General features: G+C 47.9%; 1 pseudogene across 1 annotated transcript; it reads left to right on the forward strand.

The window, feature by feature from the left end:
* The first annotated feature begins 509 nt into the window (after positions 1-509).
* Positions 510-13,203, forward strand: LOC309814632 (glyoxylate/hydroxypyruvate reductase B-like; annotated as a pseudogene). The gene is made up of 6 exons (XR_014296204.1): positions 510-1,133; positions 3,726-4,110; positions 5,473-5,644; positions 7,105-7,282; positions 8,745-8,841; positions 13,043-13,203. The product of XR_014296204.1 is annotated as a glyoxylate/hydroxypyruvate reductase B-like (transcript).
* The last annotated feature ends 1,116 nt before the right edge of the window (positions 13,204-14,319 follow it).

Raw genomic sequence — 14,319 nt, forward strand, 5'->3', positions numbered from 1 at the left:
GCGCGCGGGCTTCAGTTGTGGCTCACAGACTCTAGAGCTCAGGCTCAGTAGTTGTGGTACATGGGCTTAGTTGCTCCGTGGCACGTGGGATCTTCCCGGACCTGGGCTCGAACCCCTGTCCCCTACATTGGCAGGCGGATTCTTAACCACTGCGCCACCAGGCAAGTCCCTAAGTTTTTTTATTTTGTCTTTCTTTTCCTTAATGTTTAGCAGGCCCTGACAAACCATTTCTTAGGAGGGAAGCAACTCTTTTTGCTGAGACACATTGTGACAGTATTGGTTTTAAATTACATTGGATTTGTTGATACCTGGTGACTGGAGAAACCTCACATAAAGGGTGTAAACAGTGCAGTTCTCATTAAGCTAGAACTAGCAAACACACCCTCAAGGATATGCCCTTTGGTATATCTTAAATTTTTAGGTACTCTTATCTAGTCATGAGTGACCAGATTTTTCTCCAGCAAATCCAGAATATCAAGCTAAGGATGATTATAAAAGCAGAGGGGCTAACCATGGCGTCACCTACCCCTCATTACGGAGAATTCTTTTTTTTTTTTCCAGGCTGTTTTCTGAGCCTCTTTGGAGCAGAATCTGGGCCGGGGATCTGTAGAGGACAAAAACCAAACAACTTTAATTTTATCCCATAGGCAGGGCTGGGAACTGCCTGGTGGGTGAGATGACGATAGACTTTGAAAGGGATTGGAGGGAGGGTAAGAGGACGGAGTGGCAGGGAGAGAAGATGAAAGTCAGTTGGCGCCAGTTTGAAGCAAGTCTTGGCACGTTGGGTATGTGAGGATGATGGCCGTGGTATTGGACTCACCTCTCAAATATTAAGAGAGGAAGCTTCATGAGGAAATAGGATTTTTTTTTTTTTTTTTTTTGCTGTACGTGGGCCTCTCACTGTTGTGGCCTCTCCCGTTGCAGAGCACAGGCTCCGGACGCGCAGGCTCAGCGGCCATGGCTCGCGGGCCCAGCCGCTCCGCGGCATGTGGGATCCTCCCGGACCGGGGCACGAACCCGTGTCCCCTGCATCGGCAGGCGGACTCTCAACCACTGCGCCACCAGGGAAGCCCGAGGAAATAGGATTTTAAGAAATGTTACTGTGTTGTTCGAATTCAGTCTCCCTCTTTGGTGTAAGTTTGTTTCTAGACACTTGGGTAAATATCTAACTTGTTGTTCAGATTTAAACATTAGTAACTCCCATTCATTGAAGGCTTGCAGTAGGTTCTCCAGGCTCTGAATGTTCTCTTTCACTGTCAGGGCCACCATGCCAGGCTGTCTGTTCCCCTCACTTTACGTTGGAGGATAGCGAGTTTCAGAGGGAAGCACAGCCAGGCAGAGCAGCCTGAACCCAACGCCCAGCTCCTCCTTTGCACTTGGTCCTGCTTTGTCCTCTTTCTGCCCTCACCCCATCTTTGTTTCTTTCTCTCTGTCCCAAAAACTAAAACATATTTTTATTGGTTGCAGTTGGTTTTTATTTTCATTTTTGCTTTTTAAGTTAAAAATACCTTCCTTACTCCCTTGCCCCTTGCCTGCCCCCATCCTTGCCCCTTCTGTGATTTGAATTTGTTCTCTCTGTACTTGTGTTACCCCAGAGCTCCTCCTGCCCTGTCCTCCTCTGGGCCCAGAGTCCAGCTGGGCAGTCACAGTCACTGGTCACGGGTCTGCATGCCTCCCTCCACACTTCCCTCTCGTGAGTGCTATACAAACGTCGGTCTTACTTTCCTTTGAAAGAAGAGGTTGGAAGTTCATTCTACTTTATTTTTCTTTCTGGGTCTCAATTTTACAGGGACTTTAAAAGAAGAAAATCCTGAATTTAGAGCCTTGAGTCTGTTGAAGGCAATTTCAACAAAGTTAATACATATTCTTTTATTTTTTAACTAAGCAATCATTTCGCAAGGAGAAAACTAATTTTTAATCTGTGCTTGCAGTTCAAATTAAACAGTGTAAGGAGAATGCACATAGCAGTTAGAAAACGGAGTCTAACTACATTTTCATGTCTGAACTATCACTCGGTTAACCAAAAACAAAGCTGTAAAATTTTTGACTTTTCCAAATGTCACACATGGGTTTATCTTTTGACTTAGACAAAATGCAGTTGTGTAAAAATACACCTACTTTGTGGTCAGTTCCTCTGTTGTCAGTATGCTCCCAACCTAACCATCATGTCAGTACTGTGCATCCAAGGACACCTGCCAGAGGCGTGTCCACTTAGCTCTCTTTATGCAGAAATTAGGAGAGGAGAATGAAATGTGATCTTACGGTGCAACTAAAAAACACTACCTGTTGATATCACTCCGGTTTCACCAAGAACGCAGGAAGCCTGGGAGACATTTGATCAGCCGCAGAGCTGTGCCAGAGCCAAAGTTCTCATCTTTCGGCCCTGCCCGCTCCTCTGAGCACAGGTCCTTTCTCAGGAGGTTGTGGATGGTGGGTCCCACTTCCTATCTCATGCTCCTTTGCTGGACTCCTGGCTGTGAGTGGAGATGGTCAGAGGCTGGTGCTTGTGAAAAGAATTATAGAGCAAGAGACAGAGCCCAAGGATGGAGCGAGCCCTTGAATCTGCCCGGTGCTCCCATCCCTGCTGTGTCTATCTATCCCAACTGGGACTCTCTCCCTCTTCACATTTGGAGCAGCCACGAGTCATTTGGAGGATCTTGGATCTTTTCCATGTACGACCACTGACAATAATGGTGTGATGGATGTGTATCATTGCTCCACAACTAACGTTAAGGCAGTCAGGAATTGAGACTCCTTTCTATAAAAATAACTAAAATCTTATCTTGAATGAAACTCTTTTAATCTTTTACTGAAAGTCCAAAAAGTAAACACAAGTTTTTTAGCCCATTATGCTCTGAGCTTTGAACACATTGTAAACATTTTTAGCTAAGTTTGTGACCCAAAGATAAAATGCATTCACTAGCCTCAACTCTTGAAAGTAACTGCTTTTCTTTCTGGAAGAAAGCTATAAAATGTTAAAAAAATATCTTCTGTTTAATTAGGAACAAAGAACTTAAACATTATTTAATTTAATTTAATTTACTTTCACAGTGAAAGATGGTCAGTTTTATTTGTTAGTTATTGTTGCATAAAATCACCCTAAATTTTAGTGGCTGAAGACCACAAACCTCTGTTACCCCCTGTGTCTTCAGGTCAGAGTCCAGGAGTGGCTTACCTGGGCGGTTCTGGCTCAGGGTCCCTCGGGAAACTTTAGTCAAGGTGCTGGCCGGGGCTGCGGTCATCCCCAGGCTCCCAGGCCGTTGGCCAGCCTCTTGAGTCCTGCCTCTCACTCACTTGGGCCTTGGCACAGGGCTGCCTCCCAGCATGGCCCTGGCCCCCTGGGAGAGGGGGGAGCAGGGGAGAGCAGGACCCCCCCCTTCGCTTCTGCTGCGTTCTCTTCATGAGGAGTGCACTCCAGGCTGGGGGTCTCACGAAGGGTGATCACCAGGAGTGGCCGTCCGAGGGGGCGCGGAGGCTGCCACCACAGCCGAAGGGCAGAAGTAAAGACCCCCGTCGGGTGGGGAGGAAAGTGGCAGTGATGGGAGCATTGGCACCTTCAGAGTCCAGCTCTGCTGCGTTACAGGTTTTACAGGAATTTATCCAGGAAATAAAATGAATTCCAGTCCTGTTGTAATTCAGAAAATCTGAAGAGCAGTAGAAGAGCATATGGGTTGTTCTCTTGAAGACTCTCTTTGACAGCAGAAATTGCACCTATCTTTCTGCAGGCCATGGGCGATCAGGACCCACCTGGAGTTTTGGTGTCTGGACTTGAAGGACAACATGGTATATGTGAAGATCATGCTGGAGATCTGCAGAAACACTTTAATCTCATTACCATGCAAGAATTTTTAGAAAATAAAACACAGCTGGGTCCAAAGACCCAAGCCGTGTACGTCTGGGGCGGAAGGCCGGCCGTTAGCCAGGAGCTGCTGCGCAGCCTGCCCTCCTTGAAGATCGTTGCCGGCGTAGGGGCGGGGCTGGACCACCTGCACCCGGGACTCGTTGCCAGCTTTGATGTGAAGGCGGCCAACACGCCACACGCCGTTTCCAACCCCACAGCAGACCTGGGGATGGCCTTGCTGCTGGCCACAGCTCAGAGAGTCGTGGAAGGTAAACAGCCAGGAGACGCTTGTTTTCCAGAGGTCAGATGACAGATACTTAATATCACACCTGATAAGGCCCTGATCTCTTCACACCACGTCCAGGACTTTGTTGCCCTGGACTTAGAGCCACTTTTGGTTGTTTCAGCCTAGTTAGGGCCAAGCTCGGCACCCAGGCACGTGCAGTCCATGTGATCTGTCTGATACACTGTTTTCTCCTCCACCAAATTCCACTCACTACGCAACGTGTGAAGTACTTTCAGCACCACTGTGGAAATGCCCTTGGGGTAGTTCACTGGCCGGTCAGCATGCTACCCTGGGGTGAAGGCCCACAAGTGAGCAGGCAGAACCCTAGCTCCCCACACACTGGACATTAATTTTTAATTTCTGGCTGCATTGGGTCTTTGTTGCTGCCGGCGGGCTTTCTCTAGCTGCGGCGAGCGGAGTCTACTCCTTGCTGCGGTGCACGGGCTTCTCACTGCGGTGGCTTCTCTTGTTGCGGAGCACGGGCTCTAGGCGCATGGGCTTCAGTAGTTGTGGCTCGCGGGCTCTAGAGCGCAGGCTCAGTAGTCATGGCACATGGGCTTAGTTGCTCCGCAGCATGTGGGATCTTCCTGGACCAGGGATTGAACCCCTGTCCCCTGCATTGGCAGGAGGATTCTTAACCACTGCGCCACCAGGGAAGTCCGAGCCGGTTCTCTTTCTGACTGCTGGTTCACATGTGCACACTCACAGACACATGCACACACACATGCACACACAAACATATGCACAGTCACACACACATACACATACATGTAGTCACAAATGTACAGACACTTGCACACACCAAAACCAACAAATTTTAACCAGAAATCCTCCCTTAATGTGAAAGAAGTTGCTGGGGTTTTTTTTTTTTTTAATATTTATTTATTTATTTATTTGGTTGCACTGGGTCTTAGTTACGGCAGGCAGGCTCCTTAGTTGCGGCTCGCCTGCTCCTTAGTTGCAGCACATGGGCTCCTTAGTTGTGGCATATGAACTCTTAGTGGCGGCATGCATGTGGGATCTAGTTCCCTGACAAGGGATCGAACCCGGGCCCCCTGCAATGGGAGCCTGGAGTCTTAACCACTGCACCACCAGGGAAGTTCCAGAAGTTGCTCTTTTAAAGCATTCTGCCAGGAGGCTGGGGTTTGTTATGAGGAAACTGCCCTGTTCCTGTCATTCTTCCCTTGCAGAAACATTTTGCTGTCGGATAGGAATGAGTGAGCGCCCAGGGTCCGCCCTGGACTTCCTGTAACCTCGTCTCCCCTTCAGGCGGCCCAGTGAGGGTTGTGGGGATTTTGTGTGTGGTGCTGTCCCCACTGCCCACTCCGCATCGTGTTTATTTTAGGTCATCAGTTGGCTATTTCGCCACATACGGAGAACTTTTCTACAAACTGGATGGGTTAAGAAGTGACAGGGACCATTCTGGGAATTATGGGCGTGGGGAGCATTGGCTATAAGATCGTTCAGAGGGCCAGAGCATGTGAAATGGAGATTCTCTACCACAACAGGAAACACAGGTAAAATTCAGAAAATGGACTTGAAATTAACTGAGCAGAACTTGCACCATCACTGCCTTAAATATAGTTTAGATATATTATTCCTCCACTTTTCATACAATTCCCCTATTCTATTTCTCCAAAAAGTAGGATTGATGATCAAGGAAGGGACTGTTTTTTTATGATCACCCAGAAATGCAGCAGATAATCTTCTCTTCATTGAAAAAATTTCACCAGAGAGAAAAGAGATTTTGGCTCACCTACAGCTGTGCTCTCTTTCAGTCTGTACAGTGATTCTTTCTGACCATGGGAGATGCTGTCCACACTTGAACACATAACACACGGGTGTATGCTTCCCCCCCACAGTATTCAGCCTGAAACCCTCTTCCTCATACTCCACCGGCAGCATTCAGCCCAACACCCAGTCCTGTTAATTTTGTCTCAAAACAACCCTCAGACCTGCCTGTTCACTCTCACTTCATCGCTGCCACCTGCCAACGGCCTAGGCCCCCGCTTTCTCACCTGCCGTACCTGCCCTCTAAGGGGCTGCTCTCGGCTCTCGAACTTCAGCCCCGTCTGCAGACCGGCCAGATGATGGCGCTGTTCACAGCCTTTCAGTGGCTTCTGTTGCCACGGAATAGATTTCCACTCCCAGAGGCAGGGTGAGCTGGGAGACTTCACATCAGGACTGCCCCCTTTTCAGTCACCCTGTTTGCACAGTGGATAGTGGCGAGGCTTCGGTAGCTGTCACAGCTCCCAGTGCGGTGAGGGCCGCCGCAGAGGCCGGCACAAGGCGTGTGAGGTGGGCGGGGCGTTCACGGTGGCAGCGTGTGCTGGCCATTCCTCTTTCCTTCAGGCGGTCCGCTGGCCAAGATGTGTAGAAAGAATTCATGTATTTTTGTATTCCATATTTGTAGGGCAGTAGCGCCTACCTGGGATGCTGTGACCTCCCGGAGCTTGGAATTTCTGTTGAATAATCAGCTGTCTGGGGTGCCCACAGCAGGAGTTAGGATTGGACCCAAAACAGAGCATTCAGTCCTGCCTGCACCAGACCCTTGGATCCTTGCTCTCTGTTGAACAGATGGCACTCCCAGGCTCTCTCCTGTTGTGTTGTTTTTCTCTGGAAATTCTGATGTTTGCCCATATGCAGCAATGCTAGACGTCACTGAAAGCATGTCTGACACCATCGGCCTTGTACCAGACTCTGGGGGCTCCAAGTTGAGTGAGAGGAAGCTCCTGACCTCAAGGGGCTCTCAGTCTGGTGTGACACCCCACAGACACGGGGCTCAGAGCACCCAGAGACGCCCACGGCGTTTCCATGGGTGAGCCCTGGCCTCGGGGTCCAGCCGCCTCTGGGCCCAGGTGGGGGTCTGGCCCACGGGAGGACAGACCGAGTCCATGGCTCCTCTCAGAAACTCCTTCCCGGAGTTGATGAATTGCTAACTAGAGAACGTGGTTTTTCTCCCTTGTTCCCTTCATAGAAAATCGGAGGAGGAGGAAGACATTGGGGCCACTTACTGTGAGAGGCTGGATGACCTGCTTCAGCGATCGGACTTTGTGATGTTGGCTGTGGGCCTGACGCCCCAGGCCCGGGGCCTGATCGGGAGGCGCGAGCTGAGTGGCATGGAGCCCACCGCCATTCTCTCAACATCGGCAGAGGTGCCTGCTCCACCGCTGTGTGTAGGCTGGGGGGCTGTGCAGGAGGGCCGCGCCCCCAGCCCTGGCCATCCTCTCAGCATTCCCAGCCAACCTTTTCCCTGAATGGTCTGAAAAAGCCACTTAGGCTGCTGGGTGGTGAGTTAAAGGGGTTTTACTTTATATTTAGAAATACGTCTGATTTTTGTCTTCACATCATTTTGAACCTCAGATTAGTAACAAAATGAATGAGAATCGTACACTGTGGGGTATTCAGAGAATCGTACACTGTGGGGTTTTCAGATCCAAGTATGGGCATCTCCTTGGGTAGCGGAATCACAGTTTGACCTTCCACGTATAATCAAGCAAAATTTATGGGGATGAATTTTCTGAGCCTCAGTTTAAAAAAATAACTTTGGGTTGGTTTGTTTGGTTGGTTCTCTGACATTTACGTAGAGCTTTGTGTGTTTGCATACAGGAGGCTTTAGGCCCCGTGAGATAACCAGATTTTCTGGTGGGTTGGTGTGGCATTTGTGAAGAAGAAAGCGTCGGAGTGCGCGACGCGGCGGGGGCCAGCACACGTGAGGATCGGTGCTGGCCTCAAACGTGCAGGCGGCTTGCCTTTGGGATCGGGGGCCAGAAGACGTGTGAGAGCTGGCATCACCAGCAACCACCTGTGTCTCTCATCCGTAAAACAAGGAAAACAGGGCTTGCCAGGAAACCCCACAGGGCCAAGCTAGTATGCTTGAAGGTTTTCTGAAAATTCAGACCCTGTAGATGAGCAGGAAGGACCAGTGCATTATATGGTTTTGGTAATGTCAGAGGTCGGTGACAAAGATTCTGGAAAAACAAACACCCCAGGAAAGAGCTTGGGACTAGGTTTCTCCACCAGCAGCACAGGCAGGCTGGGTGCTGTGTCTTGACCTGTAGGGCGGCTCAGCCCGCCAGCGGGAAGGAGGTTCCTTGAAGGTCTCTGCTGGGAGGAGGGGGTTTCCTTCTCAGCTGCTGCTGCTATCTTGTATTTGAAGTGCAGCTATGGGTGATGTTTGTGGCTGTTTGGTTTAATGTGTGCCTAAAACTACTACCTGGGGGCTGTTTCCTGGAACCCTGCAGTGGTTTTGGGAGGCGGTGTGGTGAAGTGGCAGGGCCCAGGCTCAGGGTCAGACAGACGTGGCCTCAGATCTGGGTAGATGCTTTAGAAGCATGTGAATTTGGCTGAGCATGTCACCTACCAGCCTCACCTGTAAAAAGAGTATTGACTTTCGCTGGGTAGGTGGAGGAGGTGGCCAGACAGCATCTGTGAAGGGTTTAGTGCACTGCCTGGCACGTAGCAGGCCCTCAGTGTCTGAGAACGAAGTGGCAGAATGAAGTTCACATGCTCCGTCAAACCTGTGACAAGATCAAGACGTGTTTGAACAGTAGTGAATGTGACCAGAGTGCACTGTCTAACTGTGGGACCTACCGAGGAGGGGTCTCGTCCACCCAGGTCTGTTAGTTGATCAAGACGCCCCGGTGGAAGCCCTTCAGACTGGGGTCATTAAAGCAGCAGCGCTGGATGTGACGAACCCAGAACCCCTGCCCAGGTAAGGAAGCCACACAGGATCTACAGTTTTCTCGATCCAGGTTGGGCAGTCCTCAGACAACTGTTGCTTTTGGCTTTTGCGACCATGTTGAGCCACGTGTTGTAATCGTGTAGGGTCTTGGCCTTGGAGGGGCCTCAGCAGGCCCCTGGTGACCTGTCTAGTTCCGCAGTGGGTCAGGCCTAGGCTTCAACACCTCCGCGGACACGGTGCTCGGAGTCCTCAGGCCCCAGACCCCGCGGATGGAGACTGCACAGAACAGTCTTTCTCAAATCAAGCCAAGTAGTCCTCCCTTTACCCACCGACCCTGATTTGCCTTCTGGAGCATCAAAGGCGAACTCTGATTATTCTCCTCTTTACAAACCTTCACGTATTTTAAGACAACCACTACATTTCATCTTAGTCCTTTTTTTTTTTTTTTTTGAGGCTAAGTATCTTCATATCCTTCAGTTGCAGCCTAAATGATGTCATTTCCAGACACCTTGCCTTCCAGCACTTTAGATTTTACAGTCCTTTGAAAATGCGCTCCTGAGAATGGCACGCGGTATTCATGTTGTGGCCTGACCACTGTAGAGAAATTACACAAAGGTTGTGTTGGCAGCACCTTCCTCGAAGCCTCACTGCACCTTAACTCGTTGTTTTTAGTCAGCGAAACTTGAAATTGTTATGCTCTCCATTGCTTTTTTAAGTTTATGTGTGGAAGTTTACATTTATTTGTATTTAATTTCATTTGCTTGTGTGTGTTGACCCAGTGACCCAGCCTGTTGGGACTGGAGTCTTGGTTCTGTCATGTAGTTTGAATCCTGACGCTGTCATTCATTAACCCGGCTATTCCTAACTCTGAGTCCTCCAGCTTTGAGTTCTATCCAGTAAGCAAATGACTGTCGGATGAATGTTTGACATTATGACCAAATTGAATACCTAAGTTTATCAAGATTGGTCATAGTACTTACAGAGATTTCTGAGAAAAACAATAATTTATTCGGAACAGAGTTTCTCAAAATGTGGTCTGGAGACCCTTTCAGGGGGGGGTCTGTGAAGTCAAAACTAATTTTCTTTTTCTTTTTAAAGGTCTAACTGGATTTATTTAATAATTCATGAATCAGGCAGCATCCTATCTAGCAAGTAGAGAGGAACTTCCAAGTCAAAATTATTTTCATGATACTGTAAGATGTTCTTTATTTCCACTCATGTTTTCTCACACAAGTGTACAGTGGAGTCTTCCAGAGACTTAAGGACATGTGATGACATCATCACTCTGACAGCTAATGAAATGTGTGCTTCTGTATGACTGTATTAAATTTTTTTCAGTTTTAATTTCTAATACAATAAATGTTGACAGGCATCACCCTCATAAACCCATGTTCTTCGGGGTTCTCAAGTTTTAAGAGTGTAAAGACCAAATACGAGAGCCACTCATCTAGAACGAAAAATAATTTCAATATAAATAAAGAAGCATGACCATTGTAGACAGTTGTCAACTTACTCAAAAATGGAGAAGTCATGTTATCACCCCTGTTGCCTGCTAAAATGAACTTTTACTCACAAGTCACAAGGCAAATGCCAGGGTTATATCCCAAAGCTTAGTTTATTCTAATAGGTGATGCACTCCCAGTGTCCCACGTGAAATCATTTTTGTGGCCAAGAGGTTTAACAACTATTTTATGAATAACTTATATTCAGATACCCATGTTAATTTCTAATCTGGATATTTATCAGATAGGTCTGAGTTTTCATCTTGGTTTTTCAGGGAGACATTTTGATGCCACCTACCGTGAAAAAAGTAATTTAAAAAGTAGGAAACCTGTGGTTATTTAGTCATACTACATAAGTATTCTTTGCTTGAAAAAAGGATTTACTGTGTATTATTATTTTTATTTTTTATTTTGTTGCAGTACGCGGGCCTCTCACTGTTGTGGCCTCTCCCATTGCGGAGCACAGGCTCCGGACGCACAGGCTCAGCGGCCGTGGCTCACGGGCCCAGCCGCTCCACGGCATGTGGGATCTTCCCGGACCAGGGCACGAACCCGTGTCCTCTGCATTGGCAGGCGGACTCTCAACCACTGCGCCACCAGGAAAGCCCCCTGTGTATTATTTTAAAAAGAAAAAATTCATTTGCCAATAGCGCCAGGAGCCCCCAAGATCACCTTGGGCCTTAATGATTTGCTAGCAAGACTTGCAGAACTCAGAAAAGCTTTTGTACTCACAGTTACAGTTTATTACAGTGAAATGATACAGTTTAAGATCGGCAAAGGGAGAAAACTTATAGGGGAGTCGAGGAGAACCAGGCCTGCACTTGCGGTTGTCCTCCCGATGGAGTGGTGTGGACAGTGCGCACCCCCTCCAGCAATGGTGGGTGACAACACACGTTAAGTATTTCCAACCAGGGAAGCTCATCCCAGCGTCGGTAGCAGGGGGTCAGTCATGTAGGTGTGGAGTGCCCACATGTCTGACACTGGCTTCTTAGTCTCCAGACCCTGCAGAGGTCAAACTGATACAGATGGGCCTAGAGCCCTAGGCGAACAAAAACAGGCATTCACCACAAATTAAATCACTAGCATAAACTATCTGGCTTTGCTCAAGGCCCCAAGTATAAGACACTCTTACCAGGCAGTATATCTCAAGGGCTCACAGATTATCCTCCAGAGGCCAGTCAAAGGCCAGTCCTATCTTTGGAATGTGCAGGGTTCAAGAACCCCAAGCCTGCCTGCTGAGTTAATTCTTTACTACACAGGCCAGCCACTGGCCCTTGGCCTTAGCTGTCTCAGAGCAAAATGATATTTATTGGATTATCTGCATTTATTACAGTATTTATATGACAGATACAGCAATAGTATCAGTATGACTTCGCCTAACATTTGGAGGAGCCAGTGTGGGGCAGGGATAGATTTAAAGAAACTAACTCATTGTATTTTTGTACTAATTTGATTACTTGTTACCCCCAACCCCTTGATCTACCACTACTTGTACATTATGATGAACTTGTGTAGCACTATTTAGTATATAAATTAGCTGATATTTACCTAAATCTAGTATTTCCTCAGGCCAGTCATTTCCCATTGATCGTCAATGTCAGTATTATCATCTGACTTATTTATATGAGGTACTTAAATCTTACCAACAATGCCAGTGTTATACCATATTGCAATACTGTCATGGCACAATGCAGTTTCATTACATAACAAATCGATAACAATTGCAGAGGTATTTGCTATGCCTTCTCAACAAAATTGTCTCTTGCCTATACGCCAGATATTATTATGGGCAGGTGTTGGTACAGTTGGCCGTGATTCAGTTCTTTCTGGGCTCCAAGTCAGTTGGGACAAAGCCAGTCACCCTGTCTCAGTTCGCACCCTTGTACTGTTTTTCAGTGTGTGCTGGTATATAGTATGGCCCACCTCCTTCGTAAGGGGAGGATGAGTGTTTTTCAGAATAGTTTCTACCACTGCTAACTGTACCACAGGATATGTCTTACTTCAGTCATTCCTGGAGGTGAGGGCAGTCAAACAGCATTGATATAAATTACACGTGCCCCCAGAGAACTTCCATAGGTTTGGGGGTCCATAAGATTCTCAAGGGTGTGCCCCTTGAGCCTCAGTATCTATGATGGGGGACCACTGCCACATGCCTACTTTGGCCTCTGTATTAAAAGAGTCAGGATGCCCGTTGGGCCAGGTCACAGCACTTTCCCAACCCTGGGTGCTAATATTATCCATCATTATGCTTGAGTCTGCCTGACCTACTTCACTAAAACCTCATTATCTTTCCAGGCTAACTCCCATCCTTTGCCTTCTTCCCGGAAGAGAGCTCCCTCTAATCTGCTAATTCTAGTTAATAAATCTTTCCCCTCTGAATGCTATTCCCATTAAAGGCACATTCAGCTTGTCCCATGATGCCTAGAGCAACACCTAATTCCCCAAGGCCCTTTCTTGTCTTGTGGGTCAGTGTCATTTAATCCATCATGCATGTTGTGCAATTGTGAACTAATGGCCTGGGTGCAGTTAGGATACGTATTTTACACCCAGAAATGTTGGGTCACCCAAACCGGGGTTAGATGAGCAGTGGTCATACCTAGGTGTCATTAAGAGTACGCCATAAGGCTCCCACAGCCTTCCCCGTCTCAGGGTAGGGGATATGAAACCATAACATGACATTAAAGACATGAAACGACCCTGAATAGTTTTCCTCAATTAATCTGTTTCAGAGATCATCCGTTGTTGGAGTTGAAGAACATCACTCTGACGCCTCACGTTGGACGTGCAACAAACTCATCAAGCAAGACGACAGACAATGGAAAATTCGGTTGAAAGCATCCTGGCTTCTCTCAATGGCCCTCCTATTCACAATGAAGTGCTATTTAAATGACTGATGTGGGCTGAGACTTCAATGGGATGAAAACATGGCAGATTAAATGGGCAAAAAAACACTTACTTTGTATGTTAAGAGCCCATTATATAGATTGAATTAATACTACTTAGATGAAAAACTTAAGGAATAGTAATAATAGTTACCACCCGTTGAGAGTTTGTTAAATGCTCTCCTTACACTCTCACTTCATCCTCAAGGCAGCTGTATGAGGGAAGTTATGTTGTTATGATTCGTAATGAAACTGAGCACAGAGAATTACTTGTCCGAAGTCCAAAAGCCTGCACTAGGTCTACGGATTTCCCAGTGAGCTATGTTGCTTTCGATCCTGATAAATTCTGATACTTTATTGGATTACATAGTCACCCTGATACTCTAATCACTATCCATTTGTTTCAATCATTCAAAAAAAAAAAAAAAAAGGATTACTGAGCACCTTCTATGTGCCAAGTCCTGTTCTAAGTGCTGGGGCTGCTATAGGAAAAAAAGTCCCCACTGTCAAGCGGTGTACTTACTAGCGGGGGAGAAGACCAAGCAGTGCCGGTGGGGCTGGGAGCCAGTGATGAGCGCGGGGGAGACAAGGAGGGAAAGAGTGCCCAGTATGGAATTATCAGGGATGACCATGAAGAGGGGTCTGAGGTGACTATGCCTCCTTTCTGGAGTCGTTTGGAAGCTGTGTCTTTCTCCACGTAGACTGGTGAGGAGGTACTACAGGAAGTGAGCAAACGAACTGGCAGCGTAAAGAGGAAGAAACTCGAGTCCTCCCTAGGGGTGCAGGCAGAAGGGGCTCTGCTCCGGGACGCCCACCCAGTTAAGACCTCTTACCTCCCTGCTCTTCATTTGATATTCTGTGGCAAGGGAGTTGAAATGCACCCTTCTCTGTTAGCTTCGGGCGTTTCCGTAAAGTGTACTCCTCGCTCCGCAATCTCCGCATCGGGGTGGTTTGTGCGCTTCCCCACCATCGAGTCCCAACCTCCCCTGCACTCGGCGGCCTCTGGCTGAACCCAGCTCGCCGTGGGAGAACGGCGGGGGTGTGGCCCAGTTGCCCCGCCCATGCGCCAGCTGGCCCTGCCCCCGCGCAAACGTCCCGTCCCCGCTCCTCAGTTACGTCATCAG

This window comes from Mesoplodon mirus (genome assembly GCF_964341445.2).
Source record: "Mesoplodon mirus genome assembly, chromosome: 13".
Taxonomy (NCBI): Eukaryota; Metazoa; Chordata; class Mammalia; order Artiodactyla; family Ziphiidae; genus Mesoplodon; species Mesoplodon mirus.